Source organism: Hermetia illucens, chromosome 4 (genome assembly GCF_905115235.1).
Source record: "Hermetia illucens chromosome 4, iHerIll2.2.curated.20191125, whole genome shotgun sequence".
Lineage (NCBI taxonomy): Eukaryota > Metazoa > Arthropoda > Insecta > Diptera > Stratiomyidae > Hermetia > Hermetia illucens.
The window spans coordinates 86,245,954-86,270,378 of NC_051852.1; the positions used below are offsets into that span (position 1 = coordinate 86,245,954).

Sequence of the window (24,425 nt, forward strand, 5' to 3'; positions counted from 1 at the left end):
AACTTTCAATTCTTTAACGTGAAGCATAAATCAAATTTCTTCTTTTAATTAAAAGCTGCATCCTAGGTCCATTTTTCTCTTCTCACTGTTATCTGGATGGAAATGGCCTCCTACAAGAGTTATCTCCTTTTCAAGGTGAACTTGTCTTTATAATAGGCTCATACTATCAGCTAGAAACATGAAATCAAGGTAACCCCCCAACTTTCACTTGACCTGCCATTACAGCCATTGCTACTTCCACCAGTAATCATCCCAAGTATGATAGAAAGTGAAAATGAATGAAGGAGCAGACACAAAAAAGTGGAGGAAATCTATTTGTAATTACTAATTAATTTTCGATTATTGCAAGCTAATTAGGAGGGACGGTGACCGAAACGTGAAATGTAATTACCTCCAGAAGAGTCATAATATCCTATGAAGGGAAGAAAATTCAGATTTATAAATGATGGGAAAATTAAGATGAGAATTTTAAAGCCTCCACGTTAATGGACAAATTATGTTTTGAAGGAAATAGAGAATAGAGAAAACCCGCAGTATCTATAAAGTTGTCTAGATAAATTTTAATAAAAACTGCATTATCTATCACCAATAATGAATGAATTCCATTTTGACATGGAGACATTTTGTCATTTATATAATACTGTATTCTGTTAATTTCGGTTTTGCCATGTTCCGCGAACTGTATAGATCGAGTACTAATAATATGTTGACTAACTGCTAGTACGTAGCAGTGAAGTGGAATGATAGCATTTGAGGATTAATAAACAATGTTTCTCGAAAACAACTGACTAAATAGGTTTACATACGGAAGATTCGTTTGCTGAGTAATGTTACAATTGAATAAAGATTCCTGGCAAGATTATCATATTGTACATTTTGTCGAGCACACCTTTTGTGATGAATTATGATAAATTGCGAACTTTCGTTCTGGCTGGCGTTCAAAACGCAGAATGTTAGTAATATCTAAACAGGAATCCTTTTTTATATCAAAATCGCTTTAAATTATTTGAAGCCAACCACTTTCAACCAGAGAAGCGAAATTAATTAAAGAGACTTAATGAATAATTGTCTTTCCCTCTCTCTTCTTTTAACATTCATACCTATCGTGTCGCGAAACTGAGAAGTTGAAAAATAGCCACTTACTTTCACCTGAACAGCATCTTGGCTATTTTCTTCGCGGAGAGTAGCGGAAATAAAGGAAATCCACCAAGACTGTGCTTTTTTGTAATCGGAAGTGAAAATACTTTATTATTCCTACGAATGCTCGTCACGTTTATCGTTTCGTCAATTCGTGACTTGCTTTCTGGGCCGCAAAAGGAAACAAAACGTGAAGCAGTGACGACAGCGAACATTTTCGCTTTTTTCCTTACGACTTTTGCTCCGACAAGATGCTTCCTCGATAGAAGAATAATACAAAATTGATTAAACTTCACCTAATGGAGTCATATTTAAATAAGACGTAGGTGCCTGGGGGTTCGCGTATACAGGTAGGCTGAAATTATAGGGAAATTTTCAGGGTGAAATGCAGAACTTGTGATTGGCATTTCGAATTTTGAGTAGTTGGAGGTGGACCCTGAGTAATACGAGATGACATTAATCTAGATTATCCATTTTTGTCATGTGAAGAGATGCGAATAATCATGAAAGTATACGAGCATACTAATGATGCTTTTGTCAGTATTTTTCAGAACATAAAATATTATGTCCATTCTTGCATATGATCCCAAAATGGATCTGAATCATTTCTTCCATAGTGTTTTGTGATGGTTTTTTTTCAGAACTTGAGTAACGTCTTTGAGAGTGATCTTATGCGTAAGATAATGTTGATATTCAATGAAAAATGACTTTCAGCATTTCTGCGAATAGTTTATGGGCTGTGCCTCTTCTTATCAATTTTAGAAAACTTTCAGCAACCTGAACTATGAGTGTGTTTTTGGTGATATACGCACGGTGGATACTTTAGATAATAGTTATTACCATACATATATATGTTTCTTGTTAACTGCTCTGTGAAGTACTATTTGATGTTTAAAGACGTTATACCTCAATTTCATTATCATAGCCGTAACGCTGGGTAAGTGAGAAACGTAGAGCAGCGGGATAGCACAGAGGCGAACACAAACAATAATAGCAAACCGGAATTCGAAGGCAAGTCAACGACATTGACACGCTTTACGAACACGATACTCATTTTATTATACAAATGTAATCTGAAAGAATGTCGAATTTTAATTCGTAGGCTACAGGGCTAGTTTTTACTCAATCCCGCACTGAGTGATGAATCTTAGAGAAATAGCACAGAATTTGGGGCAAAACCAACTGTTGCCGACCTGAAAATTAATACCAACAAAACTAAGTTTTTTTCAAAATATTTAAGATATCGGACAACTTGTATATATAGATATTTGTTTCTGTATGCCTCTTCGAAATTCGACACGACATTTCGCGCCTTGACCTTCAGTATGTCCTTCCTCTAACTATCTTGACCCATCAATCGCGTCCTCCAATTTCGAAATCCGAGCAGTAATGTGCTCTCCTCGTCAACAGAATCTGCCTAGTGGTGCTTTCAGGTTCTCTCACCGGTCTTCGTCCTTCTGTTCACCCTTTGAATACCGTTTTAGGTATCCGACACTCGACCATACGTTGAACGTGACCATGCTCATTGCAACTTTCCCAATTTTATATTTTCTATACTTTAGGGTCGTCAAATATTTGACGCAACTCATGGTTGTATCTGATTCGCCATTAGTCGCCCTCTCGTTTAATTCGTATTATTCTCCTCAAGATCGTTCTCGCGAAGATTTTTCGAAAGTTTGTGTTAGGCTCCATATTTCACATCCATAGCATAGCGTAGGTGTTATTATAGTTTTAAATACTCGGATCTTTGCTTTTCTCTGTATGCTTTTGAAACCGGCAGCATCGAGAAGAAGGGTGTGTTTGTAAGAGTGTTTTATTTCGTCCATTTCATTTCCATCTTTCGTCAGTTGTACACTTAAATATATAAACTTGTGTTCATTTGCTAAGTTGTGCTCGTTAATTATTATATTTTGTCTGGTTTGTGTCATAATTTTCGTCTCGTTTTCATTAATTCGTAGACACTGCTGTTTTATCGAGGTTTATCAAAATCTCCTTTACTGATGTGAAAGGCGGCGCCATAATATTTATATCGTCCGCATATTTGGCAGGGCTTATAGAGAAGCGTACCTTTTGTGTCTAGAGGCAACTTTCGCATAACCTGCTCAGTGCCAGATTCAACAGTAGAGATGGGAAGCCATTTCCTCGCTTTAATCCAACTTTTATCTCGAACCCCCTGACAGGCTGTTATTTACTCTTATCTGCGCTGTTGTGTGGGACATTGTCATTCTGGTAAAGCTTACCAGTTTTGCTGAAATACCCGAGTCAAGCATTACTTGGTACAGTAATTTCGGTCAATAGTCAACGAATATTTGATGGACGTCGTGAATTCCCAGCATTTTTCTAGGATCTATTTGACCGTAAACAGCTGGTCAATTGTGTATCTTCCAGTCTGAGAACTTGCGTGGTATTCACTGATTGCCTTGTTTTTGTATTGCTATTTTGTAATGACACAAACAGTTTTCTAAACTTGACCCATAAGTGAAAGGTATTGAGCAGCATTTCTCGAAGCAAGATTCGATAACGTCCGCGAACGAAAGAAGTGGTATGCTAGAAAGCTGACACACAACCCATTCTGAGCAACTATCAGACCCAAACAAGTAATCTGAAAAAGCTATGATAACGTTCTTATATCTATGAAATTTAATAAAAGCTCAGTTTCAAAATTTAGTCGAAAACTTCCCTTACAACATCCTTGTAGCATAAAGTTTCGGCATCACAAGTCATAATATCGTATTATTGCTCCCCCTGGTACCCGTCTTTCTATTGAATTTAATGCACCCTATTTATCACAGAATATCAGTGAAAAACTGGCAAGTTTGGCAAACTAAAGCTTAGTGAGAACATCCTTACTTACAAACTATTGGAAAACTATTCTTGTACTTCGGTCAGCTTACTTTAAATAAATAAAATGAATTTCGGGAGAACAAATAGTCTTCACCCGATTATTAAAGTTGAGAATTAATTACCATAGAATGATTAGTTTCAAGAGAAAACTTAACAGTTGCATAAATATAATGCATTATATTACACAGAAATACAAAATTAGTAAATTGCCCTTAAAGATAATACAAAGTGATTCATGCTAAAATGATGCCCCTGTAACAAATATTTGAATATTTTCCGATGGCCGAAAATAACATGAAGCCTTTTTAAGGTTTTGTGTAAAGCAAAACCTTGTTAAAATCGGTTTACTGTTTGTCTGTCTGTCACACGCATTTTTTCTCGGAAACAGTTATGCTGATTAACACCTCATTTGATGGAAAGGTGGGAACTATGACCGCTCACGCATGCAGCTAGTTACATCCTTTTACGTCGAATCTAAGGGGAGGTCGCCATATATGCAAAAGGGGCTGTACATTGTCACCTTACATTGTACATTGGAAAAAATCAGAAGGCTGCCACTATATGTAGGCTATAACATAGAGCATGATCCTACCAGTTTGGTAGAAGTCGCACTATTACTACTATAATATGTCAAAGTTGTCGCTTCTTTGCAAATACAAGACTATGAATATCAATACCACCCGAAAGTGTGAGAGAATCTCTCCCATTATATATGTATATATTACGTGTTAAGGCATTTGTCCACTCACATGTCTATATAAGAAATACGCAAAACCTTTCAGGTTTGGTATTTTCTGGCTACAGCGTATGTTCCTTTTTAGATTTCAGTCTTTGCGGAAACTTGGAGAAAAAGGAAATTAGTGTCCTAAATTTTGGTGGGTAAACAGATAAAAAAGTGAGAAAAAGACAATAATTTAATTAAAGCTTATTATTTACAACGAAATGCTAAATGTTATTTTCTACTTGAAACCAAGTAAACATTGACAGAATTTTAAATGAGAGGAAGTCAATACAGAGAAGGCGCGCGTAATACCACATTTATAAATAGAATCACAACGAAACTAAATATTGTATATATGAGCACGTACGAAAGAGAAAGGGGAGAAGAGCAATACGAGAATTCTTGAATCCAGAGTTTCACAGAAATTCGTTCCTGACACAGCCGTTATTCTTCTTTACGTCTTAGCTTTTCTTTATCACTATAATCGCCGTCACCTTACTTAGTACTTCCTCACGTGCCGGGGTAATAAGAAAAGTTTGTAGTGTTTTTTTTGTATAGACTTTAGTTGTGGATGTCTCTGTGCCAAACCTGGTCCTTTTTACTTCTACTTTTTTATTTCCTATAATTCATATGCGCCGTGGAGAGTACTTTATGAAGCTTGGTAATTTGGTAAAGGCTGTTCTTCTTCGTCCGTCGCAGATAATTATTGTGCGGTATACCACTATGCATGAAGTTAAGGTTGGTATCGCTGCCTCAATTTTATAATTTTTTTTTAGACCACTATCAATATTTTTTTCGTTCCCTTTCTAAAGTTTCTTGGAAAACAAAAGATCTTGTTAAAATCGATTCTTTGTCTGCCTGTCACCCGCACTTTCCACGGAAATGGTTACACCGATTGAAAAGAAAGAATTATGATAGATACGATAGGCTATGATACGAAACATCATACTGGAAATCTAAAAGGTAAAATTTCAGTAGCCCTTTGATGTAATCGGACATACATTAAAAATGATACTTGAAATGTCGAGCTCCGAGTTTCCAACTTTTTCCTAAATAATCTTTATTGTTTAAAGCAACAGCTAGACACTACCGATTATGTGGGAACTCTGTTACAGCTAATATCAAAGCTGACATGTGCCTCGGAAAATGCGAATCTAAACTTCTTAATTTAATAATTCACAAGGACTTATTTGAAGATGAAATTTGCAACCTCATGGTACATGGAGACCTTTCATCGAACTATTGTGAAATACTTGGTAGAGTGAATCAATTGCCAGAAACTTAATAGAAGCCTTTTAGATAAACTGAGTATGTCTTTTGTGTATAGGTAAGATTCGACTTGCTTTACTTGATAATATTCACAATGTAACACTTGTAAGTAGGCTGACTTTCCTACCTACTTTTCGCTTTACTTAAAACTCTGACACTTAAGAAACCTCTGGGGAAAAGATCACCTCTGGCAGTTCCCGACTTCCCAGTTTCAGATAAGAGTCGTAAGTAATTAGCACAGCTACAAACAAAGTAAGAATCGAATTTATTTCGACTGGTAGGCAAGTTTGGTGTTGCATCATCGACTATAAACGTAGTTTCAGCAGCGCATTCAGCATTCAGCGATAGTAAAAGCGAGATCTACCGATTTTGGCATTCCAGAAGATTTCACAAACCATATGGACAACTAATTTTTCACAATTTGTCAATTATCATACACAATCATCAGCGCAACAATCGGTATCCGGTCTAGGTCTGCATTAGTAAGGAACTCCAGACTCCTCTGTTTTGCGCGGAGATCCACCAGTTCGGTATCCCTAAAAGCTGTCTCGCGCCCTGACCTACGCCATTGCTCCATCTCAGGCAGGGTCTGCTTCTTCTTCTTTTTCTACCATAGATATTGCCCTTCTATATTTTCTGAGCAGGATCATCCTTATCTTCGGAGAATTCTTCTGTAGAATGCGGCCAAGGGTTCGCAATTTTTCTTGTTAAGAACCCAGGTCTCCGAGGAATACATAAGGACTGGCAAGATCATAGTACAGTAAGAGTTTTGATGTTAAGGTGACACTTTTCGAGCGAAATAGTTAGCTGAAATAGGCTCAGTGGGCTGCCAACATCCGTGCGCGGATTTCATCGTCATAGCTTCTATTGGTTGTGATTTTCGACCCTAGACAGGAGAGATTTTCAACTGTCTCAAACTTGTAGTCTAATACTTTAATTGTTCTGATTTAACCAGTGCGTTTCTATGTTGTCGGTTCTTTGTTGTTTGGCCCTGATATTGCCACCACGTACTTCGTCTTGCCTTCACTAATGTGCAGATCGAGATCTCTCGGCGCCTGCTCGATCTGGATAAAGGTAGACAAGGTACTTTCAGCAAAAAAGCATTATCCGTTATCATACACTACTAGACAACACTTCACAAAGCGTCCCAATATACTTATTTGTTGTAAAAGCTGTTTTCTTGTTTGGATGGTTGTTGTTGGTTTAAGGGGTTATATACAGTTGTGATGGCCGTGGAAATCGATTCTTTTATTGTATATTTTTAAGCACATTCTCACTCATTTATAACGATCGGAGCATTAGGTGCGACGTTATAGCTACTTCTAACCCATTACCTCGCGGCTCCACCGTAGTTGCATAGACTTTTTAACCTTTACTGATGTATATACTGCTTGTAGTTACAACCGCAAGAGAAGCAATCATAGCTTGTAGCCATCATTAAATCGATGTTTTCGAGTCCTCAGAAGGAATACTGTATGGCCTTGGAATCGACGACTCGATGTAAATAAATAGGTTACATTTTAAAATGAAAAACATTAAACACGATTACTATGAAACTACTGGTCCAATCAACGCCAAATTTTTACCACTTATTTATTATGATAATTACTAGTCGTAATCAATTTTCAAAAAAACTTACTTTTTTAAGTAAAAAAATCGAAAGTTTTACATCTAGGAAAAGTAAACATTTTGTTAAAACCATCGTCATTTTTTAACAGTTCTTATTTTGACAAACCCTTTGTTCACTGACTAGACAATGGGATATTCTAAAGTATTTCTTTTTAAATTCTAATTTCGACTGAACTTTGATCTAGTAATCTTGCCCATAATTCCCAGAAAAGCGATCTTAAAAAAAAAAGGGTTTAGATCCGCAATTTGTAAATAGTAACAAACATTTACTAAGTTGCCGAAAACACTGCAACTAAATGTAACCCCTTAAGTAACCATAAAACTCCTACTTCAAATGTTATGTTAATATTATAATACTAAAAACTGAGTTTATATATGGTTGCACTAAACTTCTATAAGAGGCATAATGCGTGAGTCAGACTTCCACTCCATCGTTGTCGGTTCCCGGTTAACTCACGCTTTTCCGAGAAGCTTACATCCTTCTCCGTGGTCCTATACCACGTAGCTCATCAGTCATTCTGTAGTAGCACTTTCCATTGCGTGGTAAAAGTCGAGGTAGAGTCGTCGCTCTTTCTGAATGTATGGGCTATCCACTGCCACTTTCGCCCTTTGATTAACAAGTCCACTTATGTCTTCCCTATATACCCACGAGGTTTCCCACCTGTTATTGCATCAATCCAGATGACTTCCATAGCATGACGCAGATGTGAGTTGACCAAAGTTTAGATTTTTCAAGCATCAGTGATCCACACTTTTACAATATAATGGCATTGAAAATGTTTAACTTGGCACTGAAATTTACAGATTTTCAACGAGACCGCGAAAGCAGATCAAATGTTGGTAATTCATCGAACGACTAAAAAAACAAATATATGGTTGCTATGCTTTTGGTGGGTATAGCGCCTGAATCGTGACTACGCGCAATAGTACCCGATTCTTTCCGAGATTCTCCTCCTCTTCTACTATTCTACGCCAAACGCTCTTGGGGCGACTTACTCGTCTTCAGTGGGTTCCACTGCAAAACGAAGGAAACAATAGAATTGTCGCTTCTGAATTCCGATCATAACGGCCACGAGTAACTTACCTATGTGCTGACCGATAAGTTGCCGCAGACGAGAGTTGTGGGTATAACAAAAACAAAAAGAACAATAGCACAGTAGAGTCTAAACTTGATCTTAAGAATAATAATCGTTCGCGCGGCAATCCAATTGGATCAGGAGCTTGAATTGAGCGAGAGCTCTTCATTCGAGCCCGTAACGGAAGACTACTGGATTACAGAACCCTGTAGGAGGCAATGTGGTCAGCATTGCGCTCACCTGAGATTATCACCCTGATTTGACTCAGGTAGACATTCACAGCAAGTCACGATACAAATTCCACTGCCACCAGTGAGATTTAAAGCGCGACCTTCCATTCGAGAGCTTAGTAATCTTGGGGTTGAGGTAACTGCTTTTATAGATTTTAGACAAGACAACGATATCCCATCAAGTGTTTTTAATGCATCGAAAGACATCCAATTCAGTACCATCGCAGAAACCAAGTATCCTGTATATAGGAATAGATTAATGCCTGCCATGGTCTGCCAATTAGCGAAAATAGTGAAGGTCTGATGACACGCTTTTTTTGAATCCGACTCTAGTTTGTCTTCTTTCATATGCAGAATTATTTGCTAAAATCGATGACCCGATGTGAAAACAAACAGATGCCATTAGCGTAGTCGAAGTTTTTGAAGCAAAATGTCAGGGTCCATTGAACTCCTCCGCGTTCTCCGGCCAAGTAGCATGCTCTTCCTTGGAATCTTAACAATCATCTCCTTCTTCCATTCTCTGGGAATGGTATCTGATTCTCAGGATATCCGTACAAGAGGCAGCAGTAGATATACAAATGAATTTTGTTTTGGGATGAGCTTGTCCTTAGCCCACCATTTACTTGATGGCGGGCTGCGCATATTTGAGAAGCAACTTACTTTTGCTATTCAGTGCGCGGACTACTCTTTCGTGGGCGAGCGCCCAATACTTTTAAAAATTTTTAAATATTGGTTATGCGGTTTCGATCGCAGGGCAGAGGCGATCTCAACAGACGCTGCCTCAGCGCCTCTACCCGATCCAGTAGTTTTACTCCGTTTGAGGCCATTGATGAGCAAGATAATTTCTCATCTGTTTGACTGAATAATCAGTAAAACACTGGATGTGATACGGTTAAGAACCGTGATGAAATGTTCTCTCTACCTCTTCGGTTGCTCGTCATGGTAGATGAGGAATCGACCGCTAAGGTCCCTCACAGGACTATTAAAGGATTTGCGAGCGAGCACATGATATTTTTTGTGATGCGGTATTCACCTCCCAAATCATTGCGTTCTGCAGCGTCATCCGACTCCCTGACCAACGCACACCATCAATAGCATTGGCCAAAAGAATCCCCTCCGTTCGCTATCCGCTTCCATGATTCCGCAGTCAGCCAGATTTTGCGATGCCCCTTCGGAACGTGGCCGTCGACTTGCGAACCACCCGTGAAGGATTTTTTATTACTGGATCACAATAGCAAATTCCCTTTTGTTACGAAATGTCGCATAGTATCGAGCTCGAGCGCATCACGCCCACCATTAATGGCGATTATCAGTAGAGCTTTCAATCCTCTCCGTTCATCGATCCGCTTTCACGATTCCACAGTCAGCTACATTTTGTGATGCTCTCTTCGGAACGCGGCGGCGTCCTATGAAGCATCCGTGAAAAGGGCATTTTTGATGGCTGCCCAATGTTCACGATAGTCTCAGGCGGATTACTCAGAGTATCTGCGTACAGATCAGCAAAGTAGCTCGGCCACAGTCACGCGACAGCTGGATCAGTCAAGCAATCGATGTTGAACTTGGGCCATCGCATTTCTCCAACCCTTCAAGAAATGGCATACGCAACACGCAAGAGAAGGTAAGCGCCCATCTAATGAAGAATCTTTTCGATGTCGATATTACAATGTCATCTTTAGAAAGTATCCTTCTCCACTATATTAGAAGTCTGCCTTGATGCATAGTGTTGTACGATTGTGATGCTCTCTAAGCCGGACCAGAATCGGAAATCAGACAGAAACAGTTTACAACAGCGCGGTTTGCGATAGCCGTGAAAAACAACCGGTCATCGGATTCGCGTCTGCTACCAGTAGGCTTTCCAAAGTACAAAATCAGGAGAAGAGAATTATCCAAAGTTCCACCATCGATTAGGCCCAGAATGTCCAGCTTATATCGTTGGGATTCCCGTTCGAGATGGGAAAAGCGTGAATTCTGAGGAATTTCCCTACCGTAACATAGTCCGTTTCAAAAGACAAAAGTCGGCGTGAGATCAGCCCGACGTTGAAGTATTAGTATATGTTCGAAATTTGTAGGTTGCCAGCCCAGTTTTGGGGGTGTTTAGTTGCAAACCAGGCAAGCTTGACTTCTTCTTGAAGTTCAGAACTACTTGTCTGTCGATGAGGGAGCTGACAAACGTTATGAGCCTAGTCAAGTTGTTCGGGAAGGATCGCATCGCTGAGCCACGCCCTTCAGTTATGACAACAGTAAGGATGTTACCGATAATAACAAGAAAAAACTTGCAATATTTCGAAATTTTACCTTGATACAGCTATTTGATTTTCCGAGGTGCCTTTCATGCGTAGAGCATTCCAGATACATCTGTTGCCCACCCTATCGAAAGTTTTCCAAACATGCTGAGTAAAAACACAAAATCTTAAAACGCACACTAACTTAGAATTTGCTCGCACAGTAAAGTAAGTACATATAGATACTTCAATGCAATTTTTAAGGTTTTGTTTGTAAAACAAAACCTTATTAAAATCGGTTTACTGTCTGTCTGTCTGTGCGTCTGTCTGCCTGTCTGTCTGTCTGTCCGTCACACGCATTTTTCTCGGAGACGGTTGTAGTGATTGGCACCAAATTTGGTAGAAAGGTGGGAACTGTGAACGCTCACGCATATAGTGAATTACATTCTTTTACGTCGAATTTAAGGGGGGGTCCCCATACATGCAAAGGGAGGGTGTAAATTTTTTTTCCATCAAATATAGTCATGTGGGATATCAAATTAAAGGTCTCGATTAGTACTTTTCGAAGCCAGTCTTAGTTTTGACATTTGTTGAAAAGGTCGGGGGTGCGGGGGGTTGAAAGTGATCATTTTTTTAACGAACCCATTCTCAGAAACTACCCAACCGAAAGATCTGAAAAAAATCAGGGGACTGTCACAGCCTAGGCTCCGAAATACCCTCCATACCGATACCTGTTCAAATAAAGTTAATAATAGTACATTGCTATAATTTTTAGTAATTGACAGGAAAACCCCCCTTAAGTTCACAAAATTTTGCAACAATATAGGCTACAGCATAGAGTATGATCCTACCAAATTTAGTGAAAATCCCACTATTACTAACAAAGTTATACTAGGTCAAAGCTGTTGTTCCTCAGTTAATTCAAGACTATGGATGTCAATATCACCCGAAAGTGGATATTTTCACATAATATATGCATATTTTACGTGCTACATGCTAATGGGACAAATGCACACCCAAATCTCTTTATAAAAGAAATAAACAAAACCTTTCATACCTGAAGCGTCTAGCTTCCGGTTTCCCGACTTTTTTTTTAATAAAACTGGCATTTGTTGCTCCCACCTGCGTAATTGCAATATGGTAGAATGTCTTTTTTTATCGGAGTGAGTGCATGTTTGAGTTCAGGGACGGTAAATAAAAATTTGCTGCATATTGCACGCGAAACATGCAAAATTTTCAAGAAACGCATGTACATAATGAAATCATCAACAGATTTTCGACCGGTCATCATCATAAACTTAAATAGGGATGGGCGGGTACACTAAACAACTCGGCTTTTATTTTACAGTGTACCCACATCCCACTCAAAACTTTTATTGAGTTGGTGACCTAATCACCTGAACGTAATGTTGTTTGCACAAGGAGGAAATTGGCCTAATGACACTTTAGTATGAAAGTTAATTTTTTTGTTCAGTTGTCTGGCATATTTACAAATTGCCTTCAGGCAGTAATGCAAACTTTTGTGACCTGCTTTCAAGAGATATTAGGCCTCCTGGGTTTCTGAGCTCACTACACAAGGTTCTAATGGAAGTTTGCGTTAAAACTGTGGACTTTGCAATTGTAAAGAGTATCTTCTATTTTTTGTTATTGTTTTGTGAGGGTTAAATTTGCAAAAGAGCGTATATTAGGAGCAATAGCAAACTTAAGGATCCACTTATACGACATCTCCAGAAACTCTAGTGCCTCGAAATAATACCAAGCCTTTTGAAAGTATTTCCGCCATGTACGAATACGGGCCTCAGGACCTATTAAGTCATTGAAGAGGATATTTATAAGTTTGGATGGTAACGGTAAACAGTCGGCCAAAGGCATAAGGGAGAATATTCTTGGATCTCTTCTCTCTTCACAAAGTAAAGAGGAAGAGATTATGTTGTTGACACATTTGGTTCAGTTCAGGGAACACATAAATAGTGGAGGATGTTGGACCTCATGATCCATCCGTAAATAGGTCAAGATGTTTTACTGTACGGTTTAGGTCTCCATGGAATCCAGTAACATTTAAGTGGTTTAATTCAACTAATTTGAGGCATCGAAGTGGCTATCTTCATGATATATATACATACACAAATGCGTAAATACATACTCACTTATCTGAATTGACTGAAACATTCACTAATTAATAAAGATGATGTATGCAGGGGTTGGTAGTGGTACGTACTGAACATACATTAGTATAATAAGTTGCTGCGAACTTTCAACCCAAGCCAGGTCATATTTAGAAAGGTTCATGAATGATAGAAAACCAAGGGGTTTTTAGGGTAAGGAAGGGGCTTATTTTCATATCTTTAGTAAACTTAGCAGTGGGGCAATCATCGTCGTTACGTACGAGGTCGGATCAATCAATAGCCGTGCAATCTCAAAAAGCATCCGGAAAAACATGGTGTCCAAAAAAATTCCAATACAATTTAAATGAAAAGCAAGTCAGAGAACCGGAAGCTGGACGCTTCAGGTACCAAAGGTTTTGTGTATTTCTTAGTACGTAGCACGTAATATATGCATGCATTATGTGAGAATATCCACTTTCGGATGATGTTGACATTCATTCTCTTGAATTTACAAAGAAGCGACAACTTTGACGAATTATAACTTTGTTAGTAATAGTGCGATTTCCACCAAACTTGGTAAGATCATGCTCTATATTATACCCTATATTGCTGCCGCCTTTTCATGGTGCAAGCGTGAACTAAAGGGGGGTTTTTCAGCCATTTACTAAAAATTATAGTAATACACTATTATTAACTTTATTTGTACAGATATCAGTATGGAAGGTATTTCGAAGCCCAGGCACCATCTAGCGGTAGCCTTCTGATTTTTTTCAGATTTTTCGGTTGAGTGGTTTCTGAGAACGGCCCCTTAAAGGAATGATCACTTTCAACCCCCCGCAGTGCCAACCTTTCCAACAAAGGTCAAAACTAAGACCGGCTTCGAAAAGTACTAATCGAGACCTTTAATTTGATACTATATTTCATGAAAAAAAAATGTACACCCCCCTTTTCCATGTATGGGGACCCCCTTCCCCTAAATTCGTCGTAAAAGGATGTAACTCACTGTATGCATGAGCGTTCACAGTTCCCAGCTTTCTACCAAATTTGGTGTCAATCGCTGTAACCCTCTCCAAGAAAAATGCGTGTGATGGACAGACAAACAGACGGACAGATAGATAGACAGACAGACACTAAACCGATTTGAATAAGGTTTTGTGTTTGCACAAAACCTTAAAAATGTGCTGCTTTGTGTTTTTAAAAGTTTTGTCTCAGAAACTACTCAGCCGAAAAATCTAAAAAAATCATGAAGCTGCTACTATGTGGTCTCTAGGGTTCAAAATACTCTCCCTAAAGATAATAATATCATACTTAGTATACACCAATATTTGTAGTGAATTGAAAGGTAGAGATATTAGGGCTTCAGGGTCATTCCATGTGTCGGATCCGCGGGATCGATTTTTTTTAGCACCAGTTACATCCAGATATAGTGTAGAATATTTGGGCTGACCGATTTTTCGATATTGGGAGTCATTCGGAACTGGAGTGTTAACAGGTGAAATGTTATATGTATGTCAGGTTTATGACGATAGTCGCATTGAAGCTTGAATTAACCGGTTTGAACGATGTTTGGATGACTTCGCTAATAGAGCGAGAATTGAAACCAAGACTTTACATGTGTTTTTTGAAGAATCCGAAGATTTATGGAATAATGGCCATTTAAGATTTATTGGTTAATAATCACATTCTAATTTTTAAATGCACCATAACCCAAAATCGATCCAACGAATTTCTTTGAAATTTGAACGACTTATTCAGAAAATATTTCTACGGCTCGCAAAGTAAAATTGTGATTTATTGGGCTGTTTTTAAGGTTTTGTTTGTAAAACAAAACCTTATTAAAACCGGTTTACTGTCTGTCTGTCTGTCCGTCTCTCTGTCTGTCTGTCTGTCTGTCCGTCACAAGCATTTTTCTCGGTTGTAGCGATTGGCATCAAATTTGGTAGAAAGATGGGAACTGTGAACGCTCATGCATACAATGAATTACATCCTTTTACGTCGAATTTAAGGGGGGTCCCCATACATGCAAAGGGAGGGTGTAAATTTTTTTTTCATCAAATATAGTCATGTAGGGTATCAAATTAAAGGTCTCGATTAGTACTTTTCGAAGCCAGTCTTAGTTTTGACATTTGTGGAAAAGGTGGGGGGTGCGGGGGGTTGAAAGTGGTCGTTTTTTTAACGAACCCATTCTCAGAAACTACCCAACCGAAAAATCTGAAAAAAATCAGGGAGCTGTCGCTATATGGTGCCTAGGCTCCGAAATACCCTCCATACCGATACCTGTTCAAATAAAGTAAATAATAGTACATTACTATAATTTTTAGTAATTGACAGGAAAACCCCCCTTAAGTTCATCCTAGAATCACAAAATTTTGCAACAATATAGGCTACAGCATAGAGCATGATCCTGCCAAATTTGGTGAAAATCGCAATATTATTAACAAAGTTATACTAGGTCAAATCTGCGCTCCTCTGCAAATTCAAGACTATGAATGTCAATATCACTTGAAAGTGGCTATTTTCACATAATATATGCATATTTTACGTGCTACATGCTAATGGGACAAATGCACACCCAAATCTCTTTATAAAAGAAATACACAAAACCTTTCATACCTGAAGCGTCTAGCTTCTGGTTTCCCGACTTGTTTTAAGGGTCATGTCGAAGTTTGGTGAGAATATGTGGTGTATGAACTGCGTGCTAAGAGATGATGCTATTTGATGTTGGCTTTGAGGGGGGCTTCCCATATATGTGAAAAGGAAGGGCAACATTTTTTTTCCCAGAATATTTTCGAGTGGGGCATGAAATGAAAGAATTCAATTAGTACTTTTCGAAAACAGATCTGGCTCTCAGAACCTATCCAACCGAAAGGTCTGAAAAAAAAATCGCAGTGATGCACCTATACAAAATCTCGGCCACAAAAAAAAACTTATTTCGATATCTGGTCAAATAATGTTAACAGTAGCATATAACGATATTTTAGAAATTGAGTTGAAAACTCTCCTCAAGTTCACTGTACACACAATTGTGCAGTACCATAGCTGATTATATATCGCCTGATGCTGATATTTTTCACAGTAATCGTATTGAAATCAACAACATTATATTAAATCAAATAAGTACTTTTCATTAGAGAAATATTAATTACTATAGACTCGTTACCAATTAGAGACGGGTTAACCACTTTTTGCAATTTGTAGTGTTTTGATGGGCGCCATATGTGATTTTGATGGGAGCTATATAGGATTTTTATTTGGATTTTTTTTTTTTGCTTTTTATTCAGTCGTAAGTTGAATTCACGAGAAAACATATAGTAGCATCATGTTTGATATGATTTTATTACTATTAGCAAAATGTGCCAAATCTGAATTTACTGCATTCGAAAACATTAGGAAATATCAGCACCACAATGAAGCCAATAGTCTGGAATACTCCACACCAGGGTTTCTTTAAAACGCTTTCAGCTGAAAACAATTTACTAAATGTATTAATTACCAATTACGAGCTTACCCTAATAAGATTATCAAATACCCAATCCGCTGAGGATTAATTTGGTGGATGGTGGTTGAGTTGGTGGATTTCGTGAAATCACAACGGTTAAACGTTAAACAGGCAAGATGAGAATTCCGAGATAAGAGGTGTTTGCCCTTTTTTACTTTTTTGATTATTTATTAGGGTTTTGTGTGAAACAAAAGACAATGGAACGTTCGAAGGATATTCAATTAATTGAAAGCACATGAATATCTTATTTTTATCTGTTTTACCTTTTCTTAATTATTTGTATATCAGCATTAATTAGCCGAACCAAGTCAATCAAATAGATATACATACGTATGTATAATACCAGAGGTATTCAGTTCACTTTGCGTGGGGAGTTCTTGCATACTTACATATGTGTGCATCAATATACGGTAGTAGAAAATGATTGTTTAGGATGACTTTAATATGTACATGTGTGCATTTTACCGTTTGGAAATCTATTAGGACTATTTCGAATTTTTAGCTATGTATGAATGGAAAAACGTGCATAAGAAGTTTCTCACATCAGATCAACAAAAACCAAAACCTATTCCGACTTCATCATCATCAACGGCGCAGCAACCGGTATCCGGTCTAAGCCTGCCTTAATAAGGAACTCCAGATATCCCGGTTTTGCGCCGAGGTCCACAAATTCCATATCCCTAAAAGCTGTCTGGCGTCCTAGCCTACGCCATCGCTCCATCTTAAGCAGGGTCTGCCTCGTCTTCTTTTTCTACCATAGACATTGCCCTTATAGACTTTCCGGGTAGGATCATCCTCATCCATACGGATTCAAACGCCCCCCCCCACCGTAACCTATTGATTGATATTGGATTTTATCCACAACCTGACGGTTATGGTATCGCTGATAGATTTCGTCATTATGTACGCTACGGAATTGTCCATCCTCATGTAGGGGGCCAAAAATTCTTCGGAGGATTCTTCTCTCGAACGCGGCCAAGAGTTTGCAATTCTTCTCGCTTAGAACCCAAGTCTCCGAGGAATACATGAAAACTTGCAAGATCATTGTCTTGTACAGTAAGAGCTTTGACCCTATGTTGAGACGTTTCGAGTGGAACAGTTTTTGTAAGCTCAAATAGGCTCTGTTGGCTGACAACAACCGTGCGTAGCTATTATCGGTTGTGACTTTCGAAAATAGATAGGAGAAATTATCAACGGTCTCAAAGTTCTCGTCTCCTATATTTATTCTTCCTGTTTGACCAGTGCGGTTGGATGTTGTTGTGTGATCATGCCTCGTTTCCAATCGTCAGGCATTGATTCGCTGCAACATACCTTAAGCACCAATTGATGAACCACTTGATGTAACTGGTCGCCTCCATATTTAACCAATTCGGCTGTAATTCCATCGGCTCCTGGCGATTTATGATTTTCAAGCCGATGAATTGCATCGACTGTTTCTCCTATACTTGGTGGTTGCAGTATTTGTCCGTCGTCTTCAGTTGGCGGGACCCCCAACTCGCCGATATAATAGCTCATCAAAGTATTCAACCCAGCGCTCCAGTATGCCCATTCTGTCGGAAATCAGATTTCCCTCTTTGTCTCGGCAGGATGAGCATCATGGTGTATAAGCCTTCATCCTGTTCTAATTCACAGCCTGGTTGGTTCTCCCAGGCTTCCTTTTTCCGTCCGTAAAGTCGCTTCTCCGCTCGACAGAGTTCGTGATAAGTCTCTGCGCGTGCCCACGTTCTTTGAGAACGCAACACTACTCGGTATGCGGCATTCTTCCGTTCCGTAGCTAGCTTACATTCATCGTCAAAGCAGCCGTTCCGACTCCTTTGGCGGCTGGGGCCAAGTATGTTTGTGGCCGTATCAATGAACGTTTTTCACGTGGTTGTGAAGATCATTTGTTGATGCTTCATCTCCAGGACCTCTGTTGACTGCGATTATTGCGGCATCCATTTCCCTCTTATAGGTGTCGCGCAGGGCTGTGTTGTGGATGGCTTCAGTATTCACCCTGACCTGATTGTCAGAGGGGTTTGTAGGTGTTGTCGTTATTCGAGCTCGGAGCACCATGCCAACGAGATAATGGTCCGTGTCTATATTGGCCCCCCTGTATGCTCTGGCATTCATCATTCATGAGAGTTGACGGCCTTCTATCAGCACGTGGTTAATTTGGTTGAAATGGTCCCGTCTGGAGAGCCCATGTATGTTTGTGAACTGCTTTCCGCGCAAACTAGGTACTAACAACACCCATTTCGTGTGATACTGCTAACTGGATCAGGCGCAATCTGGTATCATTGGTATCCCTATGTAAGCTATATGGGCTCCATCCCTACTTGACTATTGAAATCTTCAAGTATGATTTTGATGTCATACTTGGAACAGGCTTCGAGGGTCCGCTCAACTGCCTCGTAGAAGGTATCCTTCTCCTACTCTACAGTCTCCTCTGTAGGGGCGTGAACGGTTATGAGGCTTATATTTCTCAACTTGGCTCGCAAACGCAGAGTGCATAGCCTTTCGCTTATATTTGCAAAGCCGATAACAGCAGGTTTCATTTTTTGGCTGACTAAGAAGCCTACTCCGAGCACAGGGTTTACTGGATGGACGCTCTAATAAATGGTGTAGCGGCTCTTCTCCAGGAAACCTGTCCCTGTCCATCGCATCTTTTGTAACGCTGTTACATCAGCCCTATATTGGGACAGGGTATCGGCTAGCTGCTCAGCAGCATTCGATCTGTACAGGGAGGGCACGTTCCATGAGAAAATGCGCAAATCGTTTTCCGTGTAGGGTTGTCAGCCCAACCCAAATCCCAAACTGGAGGACCAGTTTGTACATTTTGTTCCGTTTTCAGGCGCAGGAGACTCGCCTTCAACCTTCTCTGTCTGCAGGTTTTCATAAAGAAAGAACTCCCAGTGATCACCACGTGGAGGTGGAGATAGGGTTTGGCAGTAGAGCTGTTGGTGTTGGTTCAGCAGGTGTTTTCCAGGTTTTATGCTCCATCATGGATACCAATCCACATTTCGCCTTGGGACCTATACTACCCTTTGACCGACTTACTTGAACATTAAAGAAAGCGGGAAAATACACCAAAATTTAGAATAAAAAGTTTAACAAGACACCAAAAAGGTACCTTTTGTGTGCTCAAGAAAGAAATAAATCTTCATTCGATTTTTCGCGAAGAAGTCCCAAAAAAGCGTACAGATAGGCCTTCACACGGGATGACTTCGGCAATAATGTGGGTTCTGATGAGAATTCCAGTTTGGTGGAGGAGGCCGAAGTTTTCTTCTGCTGCAAATTTATTGCAATCTAATATAGTCTGAATATAATAGTCTGTTTTACACAAAACCGTAAAAAGGCTAAGCATGGAAAGTACCCTCAAAAAAGAGCTTATCTTTGGCTAAAGTGTCGTGCATATCTATACATATATGTACATACTTTTCGAATTTGCTTCTACAAATTAAGTAAATTTTCTACGATGATTATCATAAACTACCCGATTTAGCATTCTTTACGTTGAAGTGATGTGATAACAAATGTGAAATTGATTTTACTTACATGGTTTTGAATTCGTTGTACAAGTATACAGTCGGAATCACTATCCCAAGTCACGGGTATGAGTTTCTGAAATTCAACAAAAAAAAAATCATTAGGTTGGATCTTTGGAATTAAGAATATAAAAGATTTCAAGGAATAAATTAATAAACAATCATTTAAGGAACGTATTTCAATACGGATCACTTTTTCCTGGGATCGGTTAAAAAGGATGGATGATACGGCATCCCCTTCTTTGAGAGCGTCGTTGAAGTTGAAAAGTTTCAAGGGTAATCCCGCTGCTTTTAACTGGTATCGACTCGACCTGGTCAGTCAGTGAATTTTTACTGAATACATTGCTCTAGATTGCTGTAAACTGATCTCTTATTGCCCAGAGAAATTTCGATCGATAGTGAAGCTTCTTTGGTATGGCCCAATCATGTTCTGGTTGCATGGAATTGTCCGGCCTAGAAAGTTGGGTAATCGCATCAATGCCATCAGTCAATGGAGAACTGCGTTATTAAATTGCTTTATCCAGCTGCTTAACATAACCAGGATGAAGTATCGTTGTACGACGGCGTTCCTTATGATCGACGCATTGACGGAAGTCTCAAAAATTTACCATAGTTTCGTCCACCCTGCCACCCTCTGTGGAGCTGAGGACTGCCCGACTATAAAAGATAATGGAAGGTGCCTAATGGAGATGAAGTAGCTTTGGACTGATGATGGCGATAAGTTTCTCCCGAAATATATATATACACTATGAAATAAAAATGTAGTTTGGATTAAGCTACTGGTCTATCAGTTTTAGACTTAACTACAAATAGAAGACAATATCTATCTCTATGAAAATGTTGTGTTAGACCAGTACCGTAACACGCCATGATCACATACGAAATGAAGAAATCCATGATGGATACGGGGATGTACAAATCATGGACAAATTGCGATAGAGGCGTGTTCGCTGGCATCTTCATGTAACTCGTGCCAGCTAGATTTTATTTGCCAAGATTGTCCAAACACTCAAGTCAACAGGAAACGATCCAAAATGCCAGCCGAAATAACGGTGGCTTGATATGCTGGACGACACAGCAAAATAGCGAAACGGAACGCCGTTCCCGAATGGGATAAATGTTGAAGAAGAGCAAGGCTTTGTGTATTGGTTCAGACATTAGATTGGCGTCGGGCGCTTTTACGATGTCATAGTATTCCGGAAAGTGGATTCTGTGCCCCGCTTCACGAAATCCTGCGTTATCAAACTTCGAAAAAGGATTCATATAACGCATACCGCTGAAATTACCCAACGTTTCCAAGTTTGCTATTTGAGAAAGACCCCCGATTCTCGAGTCTTGATCAGGTTGGTATTCAAACTATTTGGTGAACCGAAAAATGCCGGTATCGAGAGATCGGCAGAGACCGGTCGAACACATTCTAGACAGGGTTAAATAAATACATTTTACTTCCCACGTAACATATGAGGAATATCAAGTCTAGCAAGAAACAATTCGGGATACCGGAAGGTGGGCGCTTTGGTATAAAGGTTTTGTGTTTTATTCTGTTAAACTCTCCAAGAACGGTTTTTCATTCATAGATGGCTAAAAATATACCTTCATTGATTGCTAAGCTTCAAGTATACATATGTACATACAAATCAAAGACATAAATATTGACTTCATTAACATGAATTTTATTTCGTGCAATACGTGAAATATATGACTAAGGAAGTGCTATGGTCGGGTGGCAGCCGCAGGGTGGATGGCGGGTGTAAAGTGGTATTCGTGGAGGGGAATATCTATACGAATATGTTCATTGATATTTTAAAACATTCAAGATATGGCAAAACAGTGAATCGAAACATAAAGCTTGAAAAACACGCATGTAGTACTATTCAATAGTCCTAAGATGTCCGGATTTCAATCTTGCATAGGAAAATAGGATTTCTTTTGTTATTCCCTCAGCAAGGGTTTTATTCTATTTTTTTTCATGGATTTTCCTTGCATGGTATTCGACAGACTGTACTTTGCGTTCTTGTGGAAAAAGCAAAACAGATACAATTCCTTTAACCCCCTTTCTAAACACTTATGAAACTTAGTGAAAACACTCAATAATCCTAATTCGGGATAATCGTGGCGGACAAAAGTAACCGATGTAACGGTTGGTAGGAATTGAAATACTCTGGGATCGAGAAACTGAATCAAATTCATGGTTTCTGAATACATCATTACCAAAAATGTGATTTCTGTATATATGCCATTCAGCAAACGGTCCACCTAAAGGGCCGATGCCAATTTAAGCGCAAGATGTAATTTAAAGTTCAGAATATTCTAATTAATGGCAAATATGACATTAAAGTGATTTCGAAGAACTTCTTCCCTATCAGGCAATTATAATTTTGACGATAACTGGAAGGCATTATTTGTTCGGTTATATGGGCCACGAAGGGCTACACAAGAATTCATGTACAAAATACTTGGAACCCGACCAGCAAAAAAGTTGAAGTCTGACGTACAACCAGATCTAAACAGCCTACTCACCACCAACATATTTCCTCCGAATTCGAACTTACCTTCAGATATTCGCAGTATAAGGTTCTAATTTGTTGACAGTTAAGCTTGGAATGCTTCCAAGGAAACTTTTCTCTTTGACGAAGTTTTTAATTTCTGAACTGAATTTTATTGATGGGATCTGCGACAGATTTGGGCATATTTGTATTCATAAATACGAATACGAATATATTCGTGCGATAACTTTCGGTGAATATGAATATGAAAATATTCGTATTCGAATAAGAGAATAGTTTCGTATTCACACAAGTGATTTACTCGAAGAAGCTCATCTTCGAGTCGAGCATTAAAGCAAGGTATTTAACCGCTGGTTTTAACTCTATAGTCAATTCACCAATCGATATGGGACACAGGGTCGAGATTCTCTTTCTGGTCAAGATGACTACTTCGGTTTTTCCAGCGTAGGACTGAAACCATCCATCCGGTTACCCATTGCATCAATATGCCAAGTCTGCTTTGCGCCTGTTCAATAGTGCATCCGGTAACAAGAGCCGCAAAGACGTCTCAGCAGACTATCATGGGAAGCGTTTCAGAGATCCGGCCCTAAGTTGGATCTCTGTGCTGTTCCCAACCTTATTGCCATCCTCTTTTGGCCCTCTAGTGTCTCATAGAGCAGGGAGCCGTCTCTCAGATAATCCCTCAATATCCGCAAGAGATAGTTTGGCACGTGAAATGTGTTTCCTAGTGTACCAAGCATATCTGTCCATCTTACGGAATTGAAGGCATTTCTACCCCCAAACGTTATGAAGAGCACTATCCGTCGGGATCGGCGGCTGTGTACCTCGGCTCGATGAACCAAATCTACGATCTCCATAATAGCATCCACTGTGGATCTGCTTGTTCTGAACCCGATCTGCCTCCTTGTCTGTGCCTGGGTAAGTCCGCGGCAGGGCGGATCGCTTCAGTGTCAAGAGTAGACAGCGATCCTTGCTGATCAGTGCCAGGCTCGCGGCCATTTTCCAGCGACAAGAAAAAACGTCCTCCTTGAAGCAAGTGTTAAACTCCTCAAGCAGCAAGTCTAGCCGTTGCGGAGCACTAGTTTGTAGACTTTCGCCGGAATGCTATCAGGACCTGGCACCTTCTTATTTTTCATAGTGAGAACCGCCTTCTCGAGCTCCCACATTGTGAAAGGGGCAATCCCCGACACTTTGCGCGAAATTGTCTTCAACCCGTACAGGATATCTGGAAAATAATTCCCGTACAATGCGGACCATCTCGTCGGTATTTAGTATGCAGAACTTCCGCAGAGTCCCGCTTTTCCAGGTAGAAAATTTATAGCCAAGTCCCGGCGGGTCCTCATTCATGTCGTTAACCAGGTTTTGCCAGCCGCGAGCTTTGCTGTTATCGCGCTGGGGAATTTCCATTTTGCTGATCTATACTGTGCCTTTATGGCGCTTGCCTACTTGTTGTCGTATAAATGTTGTGTCAAACTGCGGAGCTTATGACACCCCCTCCGTAGGTCGGTAATTTCTGCGGCGGCGCCTCTGGGGCATGGAAGACTCTCACGCCGTCGTTATCAGGTTCATCAATGAATTTATGACGGTGTCAGCTGCAACGCTATCACCCAGTAAGAGCTTTGGTAAACTTCCCGATGTTCGCCCTCGCGACATTCCACAGGG

General features: G+C 39.6%; 1 protein-coding gene across 1 annotated transcript in view; it reads right to left on the reverse strand.

The window, feature by feature from the left end:
• LOC119655796 (neuropeptide CCHamide-1 receptor-like) overlaps positions 1–24,425 on the reverse strand; it is a 725,610-nt gene that overhangs the window by 277,641 nt on the left and 423,544 nt on the right. The window contains exon 3 of the mRNA XM_038061891.1: positions 20,267–20,332. The gene's annotated coding sequence lies outside the window, so the exon portion shown is untranslated. The remainder of the gene's footprint in view (positions 1–20,266; positions 20,333–24,425) is intronic.